Consider the following 6000-nt stretch of genomic DNA (forward strand, 5'->3'; position numbering starts at 1 on the left):
TACCTCCTCGATGGGGTTCCGAGATCCCCCTCGGCCGGCCAGAGGGCCGGGGCCCAGTGCCCCCACGCAAATCCCTTCTTCTCCTGCCCTCGCAGGGTCTGACACAACGTGAAGATGCGGACTCGAACCCGAGAGCTCAGTCCCCGCTGGCCTGGGGGCTCCCGGGTCCTCGCAACTGGGGCAAAGAGGCCGGTGGAGGATAGAGGCAACGTAACTCCCGGGCCTGGCCCACCTTCTACTCTGGAGACCCGGGATCCCACCGGAGACCCACCAAGGAGGTGAATCTCGGAGGGACACGGGGAGAAGAGGCTCGAAACACTCACCACCTCCGCCGCGGTCCTCCGCCTCTTTCTGTCCCGGCTGGGCTCCCTCTCCGTGTTTTCCTTCGGCCCCACTTCCGGCGCTCAGCGCTGTCTCATTGTGCGCGATTGGAAGCCGGCCGTGCCCCCGCCGGAGCGCTCCGCCGCGCACGCCGGAAACGCGCGCCCCGCCCAGAGGGCCGCCCCGCCCCGCCCCGCTCCGCCTTCACAGGGTCCCGCCCCGCCCCCAAAGCACCACGCCCACTGCCACCCCTGTAGCCGCCGCTGCGCGCGCTCGCGGGCGCTCTCCAGAGGTAAGTGATCGAATCCGGCCGGGGTTAGACGCGCGGTGTTTCTCGCTCCGATTTGGAGTCTCCTGGGTTTCCTCTTTCCTAGGCCGTGAAAGCACCGGGGGGACGTGGGGAGGAAGCCTCTGGATCTCCAAGAGAGACGTGGTGTCCGCGGTCGGGGCGCACCCCATGGCGGAGCCTCGGCTTTGCACCTGGATGCCCCTGGTTGCTTCGAGGGCGACTTCACTCTGGGTTTGAGGCTTCCTGGCGTTGCTGTTTTTCTGGTAATTCCAAGACCTGTCAGGGAGAGCTTAGGTGCCTATCCTCTAGAAATGCCAGCGTTTAAGCATCCGCTGCTCACCCAGCTCTCTCAGTGTGGTCAAGGGAAATGCTCTGCTTTTTTCTTAGATTGTGTAAGTGTTAGTTTTACTTAAACAACAAACTGTTTTGAAGACTATGTGTAATCGCAGAGGGTAATCAGGGAGCGGCATACGCGAATTTTTGAAAGAAGACTGCACACCTGGAACTAGCAAACACTCCAGAGCTCCAGAGCGTTGTGAAAATTTGAGTTTTGATTTCTCTGCTTTTTAAGAGCATTTAAATTTAAATTTACGAGATTCTAAGGGGCAATGGTCTTAAAATAATTATGAACACATAAGTACTGGCTGTTGCCAGGCACTGTTTTGAGGGCTTTGCAGATATTAAGTCATTTAATCCTCATAACAACTCTGCTAAGAAAATAAGATCCCCTTGTTAAAGATGGGGAAATCGCATTTATGAAGTAAATGGCACCGCTGGAATCCAAACCCTAACTAATGTGGCAGTCTCTTCTAACAATGTCTATACTAAAGGTGTTTTAGAACATGTCGGAGCAATTTTTGTATAATGTTATATCTAGATGCTTTGGTTCTGGAAATACATGCGAAACAAGCCAATAATCTGTTTGACAGGCTGACAATGGACTTTAATAGAGTCCAAAGGAAGTGTGGTGATGCATGATTACATTCATTATGGGACAGCAGTATTGCCACACCCAGTGGAGTAATTCTTGTACAGAAGAACTGGTTTAGGAAAAGTTTTAGAGGAGTAGTAGAAGAATCTGGGTCCCTTTAGGAAGGACAAAGGTGAGAATGGATGGTAGCTAACGATGTTCATTCCACCTCTATTAAACACATTTGTCTCTAGACTTTGGAACACAATTTGGCTTTCCTGTAAGTGAGGGTATGAATGGGAAAACTGAAACATATGTGTTTAGAATTTTGGTGTTTGGTCAGAGAAGACCTTTCAGTCAGATATCGATCTTTTTAGAACATCAGAGAAGAACAGATGCTCCTTCTGCTCCATAAAGGGAAAAGGACAGAAAAGAACTACAGTTTTTTGGTTTTCGAATGTAATCCATTCCAGAAGACCGTTTGAGTTCTGAAACATTCTAAAACAGCAGACAGCTAGGCCTCAGGATCTTGCACTCAGCGGAAGCTGCGTGACATGCACGACTTCCGAGGGGTGTTCAAAAACTGAAGCATTTACTTCGGGGTTGACGGCGTTCATAAACCGAAATGTTCGTCGACGGAGACGTTCGAGGTACTACTGTACATTGTTGTATTGGGAGGGAGACAAATTCTGGGGGCCATTGGTAGCCCTTCTTCTGTAGACTTTCAAAGACCTTCCACCACGTCAGGCTTACACTGGATTTCTGACTTCTGTGACTTGAAGAATTGCAAATGACTAACAATCTGCTTCTGCCCACCCAGGAGTCTCTTAGTTTAAATTACTCCACGACCTTACATTTACAACCTAAGATATGTAAAGTCAAATAATTTTAGTTCCAGTGCATGTTTTAAAATCTTAGAAAAATCAGAGAGCTAGTGTACTCTAATAATTAAAATCTAGACTTTGCTCTTCTAGAATTAGACATTTGTAGTCATTCATTCATTTTATTTTTTCAACAAATGTCGAGTGCATGATATGTGCCTGGTATGTGAGGAAAACAGACATAGCCCCAGTTCTTGAAGTGTTGAACAGTATGGTAAATGCAGCAAATGTCCTAAAATTAAAAATTTAAGATTTGGGGCTGCCGTGTGGCTCAGGTGGCTGGAACGACATGCTCCTAACGCGGAGATTGCGGGTTCATTCCCACATGGGCCAGTGAGCTGCGCCCTCTACAGCTAATATTGTGAACAACAGCTCTCCCTGCAGCTGGGCTGTCCTAAGCGGCCAGCAGCCATCGTGAGCGGCTGGCAACCGGCCAGAGCTGCTGTGAGCGGCTGACCCACAACTGACTCCCTGGGGGGGGAGTGCAAGGCTCATAATACCAGCATGAGCCAGGGAGCTGTGTCCTACACAACTAGACTGAGAAACAATGGCTTGAACCCGAGTTGGGAGGGGGAGGTGAGAGAAGGGGGGGAGAAAAAAAAATTTAAGATTCAGCTTAGATGAATGTACTCTGCCCCAAAAAAGTTGATCTAATCTTACTCTGGGTCCCTACTCCCCCCTGCGAACTATGGGAAAAACAATTTAACTTGCTGATTAACATCCCTGTCTTTTCTAATTTAAATTGTATTTTTGATGGTTTGGTCTCTTTTGGATATATGCCCCATTGTTCAGATTTCCTTCTCCACGTCCCTCACTTGCCGTCTGGACATGTGATGATCTGGAGTCACATGACTGGAAAGAAGTGTCCCAGGCTCTTTGGGTGGTCCTCTTGCTTTTCTGGTCTTTCCAGTCTGTCTTCTTTGCCCCGTTGCTGGCCATCTGTTGCTGAGATCTGAGACTCAGGAATTTATGGTTAGTTCTCTCAGCCTAGTCCTTCTCCAGTGGTTGCTACTGCTGACTTGGACCCACCCTGTGCTTGATGACATTGTGCATCCCTCTTGAGATCTAACGGCAGCTCCTAGGTGATTTTCAGCATGGACCGTCCACTACTTCCCTACAGTTCTAGCAATCTCCTGGCTACTTTGCCATCTGTTTTCCTTGGCACCAAGAAGAATCCAGAAACACTTGGATTCTTTTCAAGGACACATAGAATTTCCAGTATGCCTGAATGTGCATAGAGAACCTGTCTCATGACTAAAAGGTCTCTGTGTGTCTATAGATGTATGTTGTAAATATGTGGTATTTTTGTACTTCCAGAGGTTATTGCCAAAAGAGCTCTATTTAATTTGGTTGAAGGTCAAGTGCTTATAAGGATTGGGCATTCTAAATTCTCAGAAAAATAGAAGTTAACCCAAATATTTTTTTAAGTTTATGTGATCTAAGAAAATCTTCAGTGAATTAAAATAGAAATGTCTTAGAGTTATCAACATTATTGCCCAAAGTTCTTCTCAATATTCGGATAGTCCTTGATTATCTTTTAGCTGAGCAGGGAGATGTCTATGCTGTGCCCCACACCACCTGCTGTACCTGGATCAACACTTCCGGGAAAGTCAAAACTCAAGTTACATAAGATCACTGAGCAAGCCATTTGGCTTAAGAGGGTGACTCCTTCAATAGGGTCTTTCTTTGACTGCTTTGGGCCTTAGGGACTGTGACTGAAGTGCACTCCAAACATTGGGAATTACTCTAATTATAGTTATAATAATCTCCCGGTGCTTTGTATCCTTCCAAAAGCATTAAATGCATGTTCATAGTCATCAGGACGTCAAAAAAGGAATGAAGAAAAAGCCAATTTAAGGATTATGAACCTGAAGCTGTGACATGTGAGTGTTGCAGGGATTAAACAAAAGTATCATGAACTTGTGAATATCACACAGAGAATCAGTAAAAACTATTAGAACTACAGAGCAGTAGCTGAGAGTGGCTCTAATACCTTAAATTTGGATCATATCCCTCAGGCTGAGAGTTATAATCAAAAGGAGGAAATTGTTAAAAAGAAACAACTGACCCCAAATTGAGTCACTTGTGCTAAGCCCCACCAAAACTTTAAAACTAACCCAGGAGTGGAATTTTAAACTAATCAGTCTGCAATTTCCTGGTCAACACTAGTGAGGCAATCTGCTTGATAGAACCCCTTGCTTTCTCTTAGGGAAAGCTGAATTTGCCTGAAATCCACAGTTTTGTCTCCCCATTTCTTCCACCTTTCCCCCCTCTCTCCCACTCAGTTCAAGCCGTTGTTTCTCAGTCTAGTTGTGTAGAACACAGCTCCCTGGCCCATGCTGGTATTAGGAGCCTTGGACTCCCTCTGGCCACTCCTGTTGGCCACTGGCCACACACCATAGCTCACAGCAGCCCCCAGCAGCACTAAGCACTCCAGCTCTGGGGAGAGCTGTTGTTCACAATCTTAGCTGTAGAGGGCGCAGCTCACTGGCCCATGTGGGAATCGAGCGGGAGACCTTGGGGTTAGGAGCATGGCGTTCCAACCACCTGAGCCACAGAGCTGGTCCTAATCCACTGTTTAAACTTTTTTGTCTCACCCTTTTTCTGCCTATAAAAACCTTCCAGGTTCATCTTGAAATTAGCCATTTTCCCAGAGGGTTTGGAAAATGGTGTTTTGAAAGCAAGAGCTGGGTGCCTTGTATGCCCATTGTTCTGGGCCGAAATTGCTTTTAGGTCCTCTCAATGGACAGAACTAGGAAATATGTTTTAAAAATCATGAGTTCATAATGATGCCTCTAATTAATACCCAGTCCAATAGAATAGGATTCTTCCTTTCCTTTTGCCATTCCATATTTGTATCTTCTCCCACAATTAACTCCCTGCTTCCTGAAAACATCAATATGTTTACTAATTTGCTCAATCCCACAATGTACACAAAACAGTTTCAGAATTGCCTCACATCACTACCCAAAACAAGCCTACCAAATAAAGTTTAAGATAGTTTTTGCCCTTAAAAGTGTATAGTAGAATACTTTGCTATGTTCAAAAGTGGTTTGGATTAATCTTTTTTCTTTGCAATTGTGTTTAATCAAGTTTATTCTTTTTTTTTCACTTCCAGGTCTCCCTATATCTCTTCCCCACCCCATTCTTGTTGGTTTAATTTTATTTTTTGAAAATGTAAAATGTTAATGTGGTTCAAAACCCAAAACTATATAAAATATTATATTCAGACAGGTTCCCTTTCTATCTCTTCCATTCCATTCCCCCAACCCCATAGGTAACCAAATTCATTAGTTTCTTGTTTATCTTTTCTGTTTCTTTTTTGTAAAAATAAATATGTATTTTACCTTTATCATACAAAATGTAGCATACTACATATAATCTTTAGTACCTTGGTTTTTTTTTTCACTTAATAGTATAATCTGGAAATCAGTTTATGTCATTTCATACAAATCTTTTTCATTTCAAAATTTTCCAGCTGTATATAGTACTCCATTAAGTAAATGCATCATAGTTTATTCAACCGAACTCCTAAGTATGGGCCTTTAAGGTATTTCCAATATTTTGCAATTATAAATAATGTTTCAATGAATAACCTT

General features: G+C 44.6%; 1 protein-coding gene across 4 annotated transcripts in view; it reads right to left on the bottom strand.

Moving 5' to 3' along the window:
- The window catches only part of TUT7 (terminal uridylyl transferase 7), a 54169-nt gene extending 53710 nt beyond the window's left edge, over positions 1-459 (bottom strand). For 3 of the 4 annotated variants that reach the window (XM_019750120.2, XM_019750121.2, XM_019750118.2), the window contains exon 1: positions 324-459. The gene's annotated coding sequence lies outside the window, so the exon portion shown is untranslated. Of the gene's footprint in view, positions 1-3; positions 222-323 lie in introns of those variants that run through there. The other variant, XM_019750119.2, reaches the window with a different exon arrangement.
- Between the last annotated feature and the right edge of the window lie 5541 nt (positions 460-6000).

The sequence above is a fragment of the Rhinolophus sinicus genome, linkage group LG04 (assembly GCF_036562045.2).
Source record: "Rhinolophus sinicus isolate RSC01 linkage group LG04, ASM3656204v1, whole genome shotgun sequence".
NCBI lineage: Eukaryota > Metazoa > Chordata > Mammalia > Chiroptera > Rhinolophidae > Rhinolophus > Rhinolophus sinicus.